The following is a 16,454-nucleotide window of genomic DNA, read 5'->3' on the forward strand; positions in this document are numbered from 1 at the left end:
GCAATTTAGTAGACTTAAGAAGAAAAAATGCATACACACATTTAAAATCTTTGCTAGATATCTAAGACATCATTATTATTAGGCTATACACTATTTGTAAACACACACATACATATATAAATAAATAAATTTAATTACCACATCACTTAAAATCATGATGAGGCGTTAGATATTGATAGCAAAGTCATGGGATACAGAGATGGAAATGGGACCAAAGCATTAAGTCTCTTTAAAAAATGAAGTTTTTAGGGGCCGGCCTGGTGGCATAGTGATTGAGCGTGCGTGTGCTGCTGCGGCAGCCCAGGGTTCAGATCCCTGGCACACACACGGTCACACCGCTTGTTAAACCATGCTGTGGTGGTGTCCTATATAAAATGGAGGAAGATGGGCACGAATGTTAGCCCAGGGCCAATCTTCCTCAGCAAAAAGAGGAGGATTGGCAACAGACGTTAGCTCAGGGATAATCTTCCTCACCAAAAAAAAAAAAAAGTAAAAAGGAAATTTTTATACAAAGTTCAGCATTATTTGGGATTCAGCAGGTCTATTTTTGAGTGGTAACCTGTCATTCAAAAATAGCAATATAGTTTAGTCAAAAATATGATAACAATTAAATACCTTTCTTTGCTTTACACATTCATTTGGCTAACAAAGAACTGGAGAGCTATAAAAATATTTGAGGTTTTCATATATTCTGTTTATAAAAAATCACAGTGAAGGAGGAAAGCACTTCCAAAAGGGTGGAGAAGAAAAAATCTTTAAAAGTCTGTTTCTCAATAAAAGCAACAAGAACAGTGGAAAAAATTGTCAAAAACAACCTTTTCAAACTCTGGAAATTAACCAATGATCACAACAATCTAGGAGTGTTCATTCAATGAAACAGCTGAATTTCAGTAAGAATAGTAAGCTTCGTGACATTTTATCTTGTCTTATCCCCGTAACTCTCTTTCCTGTCCTGAAGTGGATTTAAAACCTAGCAGCCACATGACCCTAGTAGCTATGAAAATCAGAAGCCTAGCAGACACTAGAGGAGGATTGAATCAATTTGTAGCTCTCCAAAAAGTCCCATTCTCAAGAATTGCCCCTATTTTACACGTCTGATGGTTCTCTGGACAAGCCTGATTCACAGACCTTTGTATACTTTACCTGAACCAAAATTCCTTCAGTAGCACAAAGCCTATTTTCAGAGTGTTTGTTGAAAGCTCAGTGGCAATTGTTTAACATCACAGCTGCCTGAAGTGGCAATACTCAGTGGGGGCAAACAAGAGGCTGGCTGAAAAGCATGAAAGGAAAATATGAAAAAAATGGATGTCAATAAAGTTCTTTGAAAATCTCTGATATTCAAAGGAATATTCCTGGGAATCTAAAAGGACATGCACACATGTAGAGCTTTGTGAATGCCCAGGAAAAACATGAAAACCTTAATCTCTCAACTCTGACCTTGAGACACTGTGTAACCAGGAAGTGAAGGCTAAGGCAGAGTTGTAAATTGGAGGAACATTTTAAAGACGTTCCCCAACACACATACAAAGTCCTTCAGCAAACTGTGGAAGATTTACTGGTTCCAGGCATTTAAGAAAATCCCTGTCCAAACATTATCTGACCACTAAGTCAACCAATCAGGGGCTTTACTAGATGATCACAGCAAAGAAAACACTTTTTAGGAAATTGGTTCAGGAAAGTCACTAAACAAACCGAGAAAAACAACCATAACAAGCTGCAACAATAAAAGCAACAATGACAGATCCTAGAGAGGAGAGATAGCTGATTTCCAGTTTTGCCACATTTTAATATTTAAAATGTCCCATATAAATAAAAAATATGGGACATACAAAGAAAAAAGAAATTATTGGCCTGTATGTATGGACAAAACAAACAAAAACCAACAAGCAATACAAATTGTCCCTTGGGGGCCTAGATATTAGAAGACAAAAGTTTTAAATTAGTTATTATAAATATGTTCAACAAGTAAAGGAAAACATTTCTAAATCTAAAGGAAAGTCTCACAAAATAAAACATATCAACAAAGATAAAGAAATTATTAAAAAAAAGAACCAAATGAAAATTCTGGTATTGAAAACTGTAATAACTGACGAAAAACACACTGGAGTGATTCAAAAGCAAATTTGAACTCGTAGAAGAAAAAATTAACTAACTTGATGACAGGTCAATTGAAATATTCCTGTCTGAAGAAAAGAAAGGAGAATTAGGAAAAATAAACAGAACCTCAGAGCATGTGAGGCACTATAAAGTATATGTATCAGAAATCAGAGTGAAAAAAAGATACAAAGGAACACCTGAAGAAATAATGGCCAAAATCTACCAAATTTGAAGAAAAACATTAATTCACACATCTAAAAACCTTAATGAACTCCAGATACAATAAACTCAGAGATCCAATCATAAGCATATAATCACAAAATCAAAAGACAAAGAAATAATATCAAAATCAAAGACAAAAGGAGACTCTTGAAAGCAGTAAGAGAGAACATCATAAACAAGGTAATCTCAACACAGTTAACAGCTGACTCTTCACCAGAGACCATGCGGGCCAAAAGGCAGTAGGATAACATATTCAAAGTGCTGAAAATAAGACTATCAACCAAGAATTCTATATTCAACAACTTCCGTTAAATATAAACGAAGTTTGCAGGATATAAGATCAATGTACAAAATAACAGTTGTATTTCTATACGATCTGAACAATCTGAAAACAACTCCATTTACAATATAATTTTTAAAAATACTTAGAAATACATTTAGCAAAAGAAGGGTAAGACTTGTACACTGAAAATGACTGCATATTATTAAAAGGAATTTAAGATCTAAATAAATAGAATGATATCCCAAGTTCATGGATTGGAAGACTTAATATTGTTAAGATGACAGTATTCCCCAAGTTGATATACAGATTTGATTCAATCTCTTTCAAAATTGTGCCTAACTTATTTGCAGAAATTGATAAGTAGATCATAAAAGAGATGCTGAAAGGGGGAAAAAAAACTAACAGTAAACAAAAAACATAGGATACTCTGTCTAAATATGATACCTCCTTTAAGTTTCATATCTTAGTCAAAAGTTCTATAGACTATCACTCTAAGACTGATAATAATGGAAAGTTAATCAAAGAGTGTATAATATATCAAGGATGAGGATAAACATAAGTATACATAGGATTTTCCATTAAATAAAATTTTAAGGATAGTATGTCCTCTAAAATTTTCTCTATACAAATATGTTTTGCCTATATTATTGTGGATTGTGACAATTTGAAATATTTACATTTTATATGGAAATCTTTACGTCATGAAAATTTTACTATTTCACCTTAATCTTATAGTGCAGGAATACACATACATAGGAAAGAGAAAATACAGCGCAGGATGCATCCTACCGTAAAATGCATTAGAGGAAGAGTGATACCATTGATAATTACTACATGTTTCAAATGACTGCATGCTATTTAAAATGCAACCATAATATTAAGAAGGTTTATTCTACTGCATAGGTAGTAGATTGATGAGTTATTCACATATTTTAAATATGATATTTTATTTACATTACAAATAGTTACTATTCCTATTTTTTTGGAATCATAACTTTGTGTCAGCCCCAAAAAACAACCCAGTGTTGAAAAAAATTCACTTCAGCCCATTGAGATTTGAATCATTCCACATCTTTCTAAAAAGTACTATCTGGAAAAAACAAAAAACTTCAATATAATTTGAAAAGATAACACTCCTCAAAATATTTTTCTCACCAATATCATGTTTTATACTTTTAGAAGTTATCAAATTACTAGAGAGAAATCTGTAATCTAGATTTTTGAAGCATGTCTTCATGACTTACTTTAAAGAGATTGATTTTCTTGATACATTATGAAACCATTCCACATCGGGAGCTGCAGATGAGCTGTACTCTCACTTTCTAGATTGAAGACTTCTTTTATGCTTCATGTTTTCAGGCTATGCCTGCCCGTTTAAAGGTCTTAAAGGAGTGTAATTTTTCAGTAATAGGAATCTGACTCTAGTATTGAATGAAAGACAGCTGTGGCTTCAGTGATGAAAAGGAATTTGCACATAAAAACAACCTGGCTTGGAAAGAAACTTGTGCAAGTGTGTGAAAGTTGTTTTAATGATTAAAAATGAATTTACATGACTAACTGACTAAACCCATGCCATAACTATTAACGTGATATTAAGATTTTAAATTTTGCAAATATAATTGACGCTAACTTTGCAATTATCATTGATCCAAAAGTACTAGTCAGAGAAGTATTGCGATAAGCTTCTGGCAATAGGAATGCAGAATTTTTGTCTCTCATTCTTTTTTCCCCCTCATATAGATTGGAGCTGGAATGTTCTCTCTATGGTTACCAGATGAACAGAATGTAGAACCAAAGCTTTAGTTCTATTCAGTTCCCTGCATGCATCAGCATCAATTTGGATGGTTCTGCCAAGAAATATTCTGAGAATATTGCACCATAACAAGAGAGGAGTTCACTTCGTGAATATTTTTTCATTACATTTATATAGACCAATGGGAAAAACTACGTTTTCATAGACTTTCTTATTCATAGCTTTCAAATCCCTCAGGTAAAATATTTAACTTTGAACATGCTTCATATCTTTTTTCTTTTCAAAAAATAATTTTCAGCAACACTTGGAATGAAGGAAAAAGCATGCTATACAAACCAAATTAGTTGCAGAATGCTAACACGCAGAACAAGTGAGAGACTAAATGGGTTTTAATATTTTTGTATTGCTGAATTACATATCTGAAATCACTTCCTACATATTCCAAAATGGTGCTTAGAAAGCAAGTTTGCTCTGGGTAAACAATTGGGAAATAAGAATGAGGAATGAAGTTTTAACTAAACAAAGAGGCATCTCCAAGTGTCCTTAATAGTTTGATAGTAACAATCTATTCCCTATCATAAAAGCATGGCCCACTCATAATCTGACCTCTTTCGATCAGTCCTGCCTCATCTCTTGCCATGCTATCTCCCATCTATGCCAACCTAGCTCCAATCACAAGGACTCATTTGGCAGTCTTACAATGTTCCATGGTCCCTTATGCTTCTATGAATTTATTGATGCTATAATTCCCTCTGCCTCAGAAGATGCTTCTTGATCCCATCTCACTGGATGTGGTCTATTCTTCAAGACTCTGCAATTTCCCCATTTTATGGAGATTTTCCACTCCTAAAGGCAGAGCAAAGCCGCCTCTCTGGTCATTCCAGAGCACCTTGCGCAGACCTCTAATAAAGCAGTCTGCACAGTATATCATACTTGTTTGTAATGCTTGCACTTCCATTTAGAGTCCTTGAAAAGCAGGGAACATAATGTATTTATTTTTGAATCTTTTGAACAGTTTTTATCACATAAGTCCTAATAAAGTTTGTAGAATTAAAACATTACATAAGTACATGGTTTTTTTTGATAGCACGCGTAACTCCAGAATCAAAGGTGGCTATCTAGGAGTTACAGGGCAACAATGGCGAAACTTTACCTTTCCAGTGTGCAGGTGTAGGAAAGAGAGGAGAAATGATGTGAAACAAGAAATAGCTGCTTTGGGGCCAGTCCGGTGGCATAGTAGTTAAGTTGGCATGCTCCACTTTGGCGGCCCACGGTTCACGGGTTTGGATCCCAGGTGCAGACCTATGCACTGCTCATCAAGCCGTGCTGTGGTGGCATCCCATGTACAAAACATAGGAAGATTGGCAAAGATGTTAGCTCAGGGACATTGTTCCTCAAGCAAAAGGAGGAAGATTGACAACAGATGTTAGCTCAGGGCTAATCTTCTTCACCAAAAAAAAGAAACTTAAATCTTTGACAGTAGGGGAATAAGTAGATACATTTTCATTGATCCATATAACAGAATTCTATGGAGCTGTTAAAAATAAAAATGCAAGGGGACTGGCCCAGTGGCGTAGTGGTTAAGTTCATGCACTCTGCCTTGGCGGCCCAGGGTTCACAGATTTGGATCCTGGGCATGGACCTATGCACCGCCCATCAAACCATGCTGTGGCAGTGTCCCACATACAAAATAGAGGAGGATGGGCAAGGGTGTTAGCTCAAGACCAATCTTCCTCACCAAAAAAAAAAGAGCTGGTTCATCTTTTGGAGAAATTAAATCTTATCCATTTCCTGTGAAGGATTATGCTCCCGTTTTCCTTTCTCATTCTTTCCTATTTTTTCCCACTCTTCTTCCATAGCATACTCTGATACCTCCCCTCCCACATACACACACATACACACACACATTGCTCCTTAGGAAATATTGCCCATAAGAAAGAAAAGTGTAATCAATTCAGATTTTCCTCTGCCATTTGTTTATAACTCAAATTCCTTTAAGTGTTTCCTTTCCTTCTTGCTCATATGTCCCCACACATGATCTCCATGCCGTTAAAGTAATATAGACAGAATAAGGCTAAGTTCTGAATTTTTTAACTCACGATTTTACATAGAAATACAGTCAGAATTATTGAAATATGATTGCATGAAATAGGAGAATATAAAGAGTAGCTAAAGAAGGTGTTGGGGAAAAATCTACATAGAAATAAAACACAATGTACTGATTACTTTGCTACAATGTCAAATAAAAGGAGAAATCTATTTTTAGATTTTATATACAAGAATATAAAAATTTTGTATAGGAGAAAAGAATTCTATATATTCACTTCACACAATGTCTGTAGAACTTTTTCTTTCATGTGATGTCTATTCCTATAAGGTTATTAAACACATTTTATAAAATGCTTACTGTGTGCCTGTCTTGACATGAGTGCAGCCATATCTGGCCGCTCCATTGACCTACAGCCACGAGCACACAAAGAAATATAAAGCTGCTTTCTGTGTGGTGGGAGCTGGCCCTTCTCCCACAGAGACCGTTGCAATTTGTAAAAATTTCAAGGTCCTTTGGGCGTCGCAGCCTGGGGCAGACTGGCCATCTGTGCCGGGCTGGGACAATAACCAGGGAAAACAATGCATGCACACAACTGCCAGACTGGGATGATAGCCAGGAGGCTCAGTGCACATACGCCACTGATAAGCGTTTGTGCATGGGAACACAAAATGCTTGCTCTGTACTCTCTGTAACTGTTTACTCTGGAAACTACTGATGCTATAAAAACTGCTGGAGATTGAGGCCTGGTGAGAGTCTCACCTGTGGAGGGGACACCCACCCCAGGACCTCTGATGATCAGATTCCCACCCGCCATGTCAATTGAAGGGACTCTCCCTGGGAGTGGGGCGTGGATTTTGTGAGTAACTGATCTGATGTGTTCTCCTTTCGGTCAAACTGGTGTTTCTCTTTCCAGTTGATTTGTGTCATTTCCCTTCAGTCGATATGGATGTTTTCCCTTTCCAATCAATCTGATGTTTTTCCCTCTTATTATATGACCTATTCAAATCTGCCACTATCTCAGTTGATCTGGTGTTTCCCTTTCCGATCGAGCTGGTGTTTTTTTCTCTTATTATTTGACCTATTCGGATCTGTTTGCAGACTATCGCCTTTACTTTCCTCTATGCAATAAAATATACCTTCAGTCCATTTGTTTGGAGTGGAAAGTTTCTTTCACGTCTCCGATCGAATCCCCTGAACCTCTCATAACAGTGCCAAGTACTATGTTGTATGACCTTTGTTTTGGATTTGCAGAGAAGCAGATGCTAAGACTTGATGAAGGGTAACAGATGTATTGTGGGAAATGTATAAGAAGGGTGAAGGGTTAGGGGAGGGGCAGAGAACGGTGTTTGTTTGTTTGTTTGTTTCATATTGGACACTACAAAGGAGAGAGGAAAGGAGGAAGCTTGGGTGTGAAGGATCTTACACTGCGGCACTGTTCTAAGAAGAGTGGGCCAGGCCCATGAGAGTCTCTCCGCCAACGTCTCCACTGATGGAGTCTTGCTTCTCTTAGGCCTGAACTCACCTTGGGGTGAACACTCAGTTCTGAGCACTATCTAGGGCTGCCCTCAGGAATCAGGGCCTCACACAAACACCATGTGCGTTCAGAGCAGCTGGGGACCTTTTGGTAATTATGCTCCTTGCAGAGCAGAGCTGAGTGGTGCGTCTTGTCTTTTTTTTCCTCTAATAACAGCTTTCTGAGGTAGAAAGCATTGTAATCCTCATTTTACAGAACAGGAAATGGAGGCTCAGACAGGCTAAATAGTTTTCCTGTTTCCCCGCAGATAAGTAGGTGGCGCTGATGGAATTCAAACACAGATTTCTCTGACCTTTGAGTTGGAACGCTTTACAATTCTTTTCAAATTGTTGGAAGAGCAGTCACAGAAATGATGTCAGTGTCATCATACTTAACCTGAAATTACGGCACTAAATTACACTCATACAATTGTATTTAGTTAAATAGTTTGCATAGGTTTAGCTATGCAGTATATCTCAGAATATCAAAATAATGGAAAGCTCAAAAGGAAGTTGTGAGAGTTACTGGCCAAGAATACAGGAGTATTATTTACCAGACTAACAAACATATGCAGGTGTAAGGTTTTATACATAAGTTTTATAACTTAGTAATTTTAGAAAATAGACTTCTTGCTATATTCTCTGCCCACCACCCTCATTTCTAACCCTTACAAGGATACCGTGCAGCCCGCACAGTCTTCAGTCACATGAGGTGACTAAGAATATAGTAGGAAAAAAACATTGTTCTGCAGTTACTGAAAAAGAAAGATTCTGGCAGCATTAGGAGTTCCTGTTCACATAGTATGTTGTCCAATGCTCCTTGACTTGCGTCCTTATCTCTCTTTAGTGCAAGCAATTAACAATTACATTGAAAAAACTGAGACAGCTGACGAAAATGTTTAGAAGAATATTAATGATTATTTATGGGTGAATTTGGTTGTATATGTGTATATAGAGGATATATATACTATGTATTAAAACAGAGTATGTGTAGTGGATACGAGAGTTAAGTAGCAAGTATACCCCCTAAGGAATGGTGTAATTCCTTTCAAATGACATGATATGTTGTAGAAGCTAGAATAACAATAATAATGGCTAATGTGTAGTAGTTTTACCATGTTGAACACTCTTCTAAATCATTGCAATCATTAACTTATTTAATCCTAACTACCATCCTATGATACATATATTTTTATTCCCATTTTATAGAAGGAAAAACTAAGAGGCTCAGAATCCATGCAATATGCCCAAGATCATATTTGTGTTGGAGGCAGGATTTGAATCCAGGCAGACAATCATAGAAGAAAGGACTTTTGCGTGGTGTGTGTGTGCGCGTGTGTGTTTGTGTGTGAGGAAGATCAGTCTTGAGCTAACATCCGTGCCAATCCTCCCCTTTTTTTGCTGAGGAAGACTGGCCCTGGGCTAACACCTGTGCCTATCTTCCTCCACTTTATATGAGACGCCACCACATAGCATGGCCTGACAAGCGGTGCCTTGGTGCATGCCCGGGATCCGAACCTAGGCCACCAGCAGTGGAGCACTTAACCACTACATCACGGGGCTCTCCCCAAGAAAGGACTTTTTGAATAATGGGAAGACACTCACAAATAATACTCATCTCAACATATTAATTCCTACTTTTTAACTAATTGCTTAAATTTATCTCATATAGTGAAGACAGAGCAAAGGAAATTCAATTTTTCTGCAAAGACTATAGGAAGTCCTTTTAGTAAAGTAGCACCTTCTGCAGTTTCTACTGCCTAATTTTTTTTTTTCCTATTAGCAATTAGGATCAGAAATAACAAGGACAGAGGAAACATATTTGCTGAACTCAGGGGAGTTGAGCCAGGAAGCATTTTCTTAAATCACTGAAGTTTAACAAGTTGTAGACAAAGAAAATGACAGCTCCCTCAGTTAGAACACTAGTGCTGATCCAGGAAGAGGCCTGTCTAGCATGTTTTATTGTGGAAGACAGAAATAAGAGATGCAAGACTGACAGAAGGAATGCAAGGGCAAAAGAAGAAAAAGGGGTCCAGGAAATTGTTGCAGAGGATATTTCCATGTTCTTTCTGTGGATAGGCCGTTAAAACAAGGATAAACATGGCCAACATAAAAGCACGGTAATTGTGCAAAATTAAATAGAAAAAAACTCACCTGTACAAATAATAACAACACAATATTTAGAAGTCCGATTTAATGAACATTGTTTAGTACTTAAATTTTGGCTATTTGGGATATATGGCTTCATCTGATTATCTTAACAAAGCAATTTGATAGATAATACTTTTTCCATAATCTGTTCTCTTATTCATAGATAAAGAAAATAAGGCTTAGGGAATTTATTTTATTTGTTAAAGATTAAATATCTACTTACTAATGGAATTGGAATTAGAATCTTTATCCTCCAACTCAAGCCTTATGGAAACTCAAGTTTCCACTGGGTTAAATTTTCTCAGAATCCTAAATTCAGTGAAGTTTCCAAAAGATGAAAAGTAGTTCAATATTCTCTATATTATTAGATAGATACTGATTCTGTGGGACCTTATCTAATTTACACCCTGAGTTTGTGTGGCCAGCTGCAGTTGTCAGATGAACAATTATCATGACCTGACTCCACTTACATGAGTAACTTTCCCTGGAAACTTCAGCTCTCAGTTTGATGAGTGATGCCTTCCCGAAATATTCCTGTACAAATTGTGTGCAGCTTTTTGCCTTGGGCTGTCAGAAAAACTTACAACTCATATGACACCTGTACTCTTTATTGGTAATTTTTTGTAATTTATCTTAGTGTCATTCCTGGAACTTGTCTAGCTTCTACTGGAAAAGCGTAAAAGGAACAAACCAATGTTAATTTTATTTGGGTCTTAATCAACTTGGTCTAGAACAAAAGGGACTGAATAAATCTACTTTAAGCCACAGAGAACATAAGCTCAGTGATAAAATCAAAGTTAATTTTGAGATGACATCATATATAAACTCTTATATCATGAGGATGGGAGTCTTATGTATTAACAATTGTCTCTTCAGTGCTGCAATACATTTTAGGGTCCTGCAGGCTGACAATTAATACAATCATGTTATTGCCTCTGGCTCTGCTATTGTCAGTGTCAATTCATCACACATTTTTCTAACACTCTTGGTCAGAGTCTCATATCTGACAGATTTTCAGTTGGTACAGCACAATGAGTTCTCAACTAGTGTGGGAGAAATGAAGTGATCTTTTTTAACTTGTTTAAAACCACCAAACCCAGAATTTTTCTAGGTCAAATTAGTCATGTAGTAGGCTATTCCTAAAACTAATTTATACTTTATATTTATAGAGAATGACTTACCATCTTCAAAACACATTGATATTTTTCATCCTCACAGCAAATTTACAGGATTAGGGAATGCAGGTATTATTCACAGTATTTTTGCAGAGAAAGGAACAGAAGTGCCACAAAGTTAATTTGCAGAAAACCATAGAATTCCTGAGTGGCAGTGTTAGAACTTGAATCAAATGTTTTTCTTGCTTCTATATCATAAGTTTTCATAATAATTTTTGTGTGATTCATGTATTTTCCACCTACCTCAAGCAGGCTCAATGAACTAGTAAATACTTCATGTGTTGATTCATTGACTTTTTCTCTGATAATACCTCCTAACACATTTGCTATATCAATGGTCTACCAGACATAGTTTGAACCCCCATGATTTGACTTGTACTAATATTTGCTCATTTTCCCTTAGATTATTTTAAATGCTTAACCAAACATCCTGGCCTGGCTGGTACTTTATATATTCTTTGATTTGCTCTCAAGTTTTAAAATAAAAATTTGTTAAATTCCTATATACTTCTAGAAATCCATATATATATTCATTGGATAATTAAAGTTATAACCAATGCAAAAATTCTTAACTAAAAAAGCAATTAATCCTGAGAATAGAAACTATAACCTAGATCATATTTTCTCCTTTATTTAATAAATCAGAGAGCATAAAGTTTTTAGTCAATAATAAAGAAAACTCATTAATCCGGTTCCCAATCTGGATTGATTTCCCTTAATAGAAGGTCTAAATTGTATTTTTTAAATGCATCTTCTTTTTTTTCAAAATGCATTTTCGATACTCTGTTATGTACTATAATTGGAATTAGACTAACAAAGCACTAGAGTTCTGAAGCTGACTAGCTTCAATGAATAGATAAGAATGAGTTGAAATTAGCTCATCAATTGCTTGTATGCAAATGATTTCTAGAGTGCTTGGACACCTGAAAACAGTCCTTACATTCTTTTCAGTCATTTCAATATTCTCCGAACAAGTGTTCATTTTCCTACCGAGCCCTTCATTATAGATAAGTCAAAGCTCAGGCCATTTTATTGTAGTTTAGTAAATGCCCTAAATGAATTATTATGAAGTGTAAATTAGTGAAATTCAAATTAATGAAAGTGCACCATCATAACTAAAGATAAATATCCGCCTAGCTTTACCTCCCCCATCCAAATTGGTAGCATTAGGTTTTAGGACTTCAGGCTTAGTTTCAATACTTTTGCAAATACTATCCAAATTAAAAAAAAAAAAAAATCACACTGCTTCTACAATTAATACCCTTGTAACTACGCAAGCATAATAACATGATTTTCAAAGGTGCTTACAAAATTTAGAAAGATATTTCTAACAATATGATTGTATAGGGGTAATGTGATATAGTGGGCCAACCACAGGCTTAGAATTCAAGGGATCTCAATTTAAGTCCCCAGTTATCCTTTGGACAATTCACTGAATCTTTTTGAACCTCAGTGCTTTCATCTGGAAAACTTTACTATTAACAAATGTAAAAGCAAGGCAATGTTGATACCAATATTTAGTCTTTGAAGACTGGCTAAAAATACAAATGTAAAACACTTTGAAAGTGTCAATTGCCATACAAACATGCTTCTAATGGGGGATTTTCACTTGCTTGCGCACCTTAGGAGTCATGCAAGTCATTTAAATCGGCTAGCTTCATTTGAAGCCCACACCACTGATACAGTGCAATGAACCAGATCTGAAAGACCAAAGCCCCGGCTTCCTCGTCGTTCTCTCATGTTGGTAGCTGAGTGACATGGAGCCATGAAATATGCTCTATGAACTTCAGTTTTCTCAAATAAAATGAGGACAATCATACTAAGCTCACGTGGTTAATGTTGGATCTTAGATGAAATGAGTTGGTGTTCTTTAAACTGTTGATAATCTCTAAATTTTTATACAAACCAAAGCTATTTTAATGATTTGTTTTCCACTTTGTTTTGGTTAAATCATATTCTTCAGTTTGGCTAAATGACTCGAAGACCTCTGACTGTGGAAACCATGGGACCACTCACTGCTGAAACCTGGTCTGTGCCACTGGGGGTAAAGGAAGCCAAAGAAAATTACCTCAAGTTCAAGGAACATAAATTCAGTCCAGGTCAAGGCTGGGGAGGTAAGGGTATGGAGCAAAAGCTGCAGTGAGAAGCGTGGTTATAAAGACTTTACCCTCATTGGTGAAGAGAAGAGGAGTTCAGTGTATTAGGATTTGCATGTTTGACCGCATTCCTGAAGTTTCTCCTCACAGGCCTCTGACACTGTTTAGAGTCTGAATGTGAGTCAATGATAAAATGTAGTACATAAATTGGCCATTCTCTCATCGAAGTTCAAATCTAACAATGGTTGGTATGGGTTCCCTCGCCCTTCTTTTTCCTTCTTACTTTTGCTTCATTTTCTATGGTGAAGTATAAAAACATGTGGAAAAGGACATAAAAATAAATGTCACAATTGATGAATTATTAAAAAATAAATACCCATGTAATCATCACACAGGTGAAGAAGTAAACTAAGTAAACTATTGCCAGTAACCCAGAAGCCCTCTATCAGTCAGCATTCTCCAGAGAAACCAAACCAATAGGATATACACATTGAGATAGGATATACCATATATATATGCGTGTGTGTGTGTGTGTGTGTATATACACAGAGGGGGAGAAAAAGGTTGAAATTGAGACTTATTTGAAGGAATTGACTCATGTAATTGTGGGAGCTGTCAAGTTTGAATATTGTAGGGCCCACTAACAGGTTGAAAATTCTGGTAAGAGTTGATGGTGTAGTCTTCAGTTTGAAGTCCATAGGGCAGGCCAGAAGTCTGAAAACTCAGGAAGGATTTCTATGTTCCAGTCTTGAGGTAGAAACCTTTCTTCTCCAGGAAACCTGGTTTTGTTCTTAAGTTCTCAACTGATTGATTATTCCACCCATATTTTGGAAGGTAATCTGCTTTACTTAAAGTCAACTGATTGTAAATGTTAATTACATCTACAAAATACCATCATAGCGACATTTAGAGTAGTGTGAGCAAACAACTGGGCACCATGACCTAGCACAGTAGACACATAAAATTAACCATCACACTCCATGCTCCTTTCAAATCACAAATCCTCCCTTTCCCGCTCTAGGTAATCACTTTGCTGACATTTCTTCCTCACTTCTTCAGGAAGTGATTTCTTGCTTTGCTTTCTTATAGTTTTATTACCTAAGTATAAACCCCTAAACACTCTGATTTAGCATGACTGTTTTTTAACTGAATATGAATGGAATAGTACAGGATGTTTTCAATGTGTCCGGTTCCTTTTGCTAAACATTACGTTTGTGGGATTAATACTGTAACCAGTGATGTATTTTATTTTACCATCTTACAATATGCTTTTTATTTGTCCTATCTGTTTTATCGTTCTTTTCTTCTTTCTTGCACTTTTTTGATTTGATTATTTTTATTACTCATTTTTTTCCCACTGGTTTGGAAGTTATACACTTTTTTACTATTACGACTTTATCATTAGGCTAAGGACTATACCATGCAAACTTGACTTATCAGAGTCAACGTTATTTGGATTTTTACTCCCTTCCACACATTTATAAACACTTTAGAAGAGTTTACCTGTTTAAGCTAAATTGGAAGCTACCTTAGGCAGGTTTCTACAGAAACAGATCTTAAGATTAGGTATCATCTGTTGGTGATATACTAAAGCGCTACTAGTAGAAACAGCAAAGAATTGTAGGAAATAGAAAGGAAAAGGAGGGAAAAAAGTCTCTCCTGGTAACTCTGGAGTTTAAACAACGCTTCAGTGTTGCCCTGACCTATAGAAAGGACATAGGTTTTTATGCTCCAGTGACCAAGAGATTTGGCTAAGGATTTCAGGGTGTTGAGAAGGGAGACTAACAGAATGGGGGCAAAAACACCTCTGAGGAAACTGAATGGAGGACAAACATTGTTGGTTTTATGCCTCCCCTCAATTTAAATGCTATTTTCCTATTTTTTATTCTAATGCTTTTTAAATCCTATAATACATTACTGTTATAGTTATGTAGCTAATGTTCATTTAGATTTGCCCATTTACCTTCTGCTTTTGTAATTAAGACTTTTTTTAGAGTAGTTTATGGTTCACAGCAAAATTAAGAGGACGATACAGAGATTTCCCATATACCCCCTGCTCTGACACATGCATAACCTTCCCCATTATCAACATCCTCCACTAGAATGATACATTATCGAAGACTGATGAACCTACATTGACACAACATAATCATCCAAAGTCTGGACAAATGTATAATAACATGTATCCTCCATTGTGGTATCATACAGATTATTTTCACTGACCTAAACAACTTCTGTGCTACATATGCTCATCTGTTATGGGAGTCTATTTCTGGGCTCTCTAATCTGTTCCATTGATCTATTTGTGCATTCTTTTGCCAGGGTAGTGTCTGTCCTGCAACTTTGTTCTTCTCCTTCAATATTGTGTTGTACATTCTGGGTCTTTTGCCTCTCCATATGGACTTTAGAATGAGTTGGTCAATAACCTCAAGATAACTTGCTGGGATTTTGATTGTGATTGCTTCGAACCAATAGATCAAGTTGGAAAAAACTGATACCTTGATAATATTGAGTCTTCATATCCATTAACATGAAACATCTCTCTATTTATTTAGTTCTTCTTTGATTGCATTCATCAGAGTTTTGTAGTTTTCCTCATATAGACCTTCTATATATCTTGTTAGATTTGTACCTAAGTATTTAATTTTGGGGAGGAGTTAAAGTAAATGATATTTAATTTTTAATTTCAAATTCCACTTATTACTGATATAGAGGAAGTGATTGACTTTTGTATATTAAATTTTTATCCTGCAACCTTGCTACAATCGCTTTTTAGTTCCAGGACTTTTGCTGTGGATTCTTTTGGATTTTCTATAGATGATTGTGTTATCTGTGAACAGAGACAGTTTTACATCTTCCTAATCTGTATACTTTTTATTTCATTTTTTTGCCTTATTTCATTAGCAAGGGCATCTAGTATGGTGTTGAAAACAGGTGACAGGAGACATCTTTGCTTTGTTCCTGATCTTAGTGGGAAAGCTTCAAGTTTCACCATTAAGTATGATGTTAACTGTACATTTTTTAGATATTCTTTATCAGTTTGAGGGAGTTCCCCTCTACTCCTGCTTTACTCAGAGTTTTTTTTTTTTTTTTATCATGAATGCATGTTGGATTT

Source organism: Diceros bicornis, chromosome 22 (genome assembly GCF_020826845.1).
Source record: "Diceros bicornis minor isolate mBicDic1 chromosome 22, mDicBic1.mat.cur, whole genome shotgun sequence".
NCBI classification, from domain to species: domain Eukaryota; kingdom Metazoa; phylum Chordata; class Mammalia; order Perissodactyla; family Rhinocerotidae; genus Diceros; species Diceros bicornis.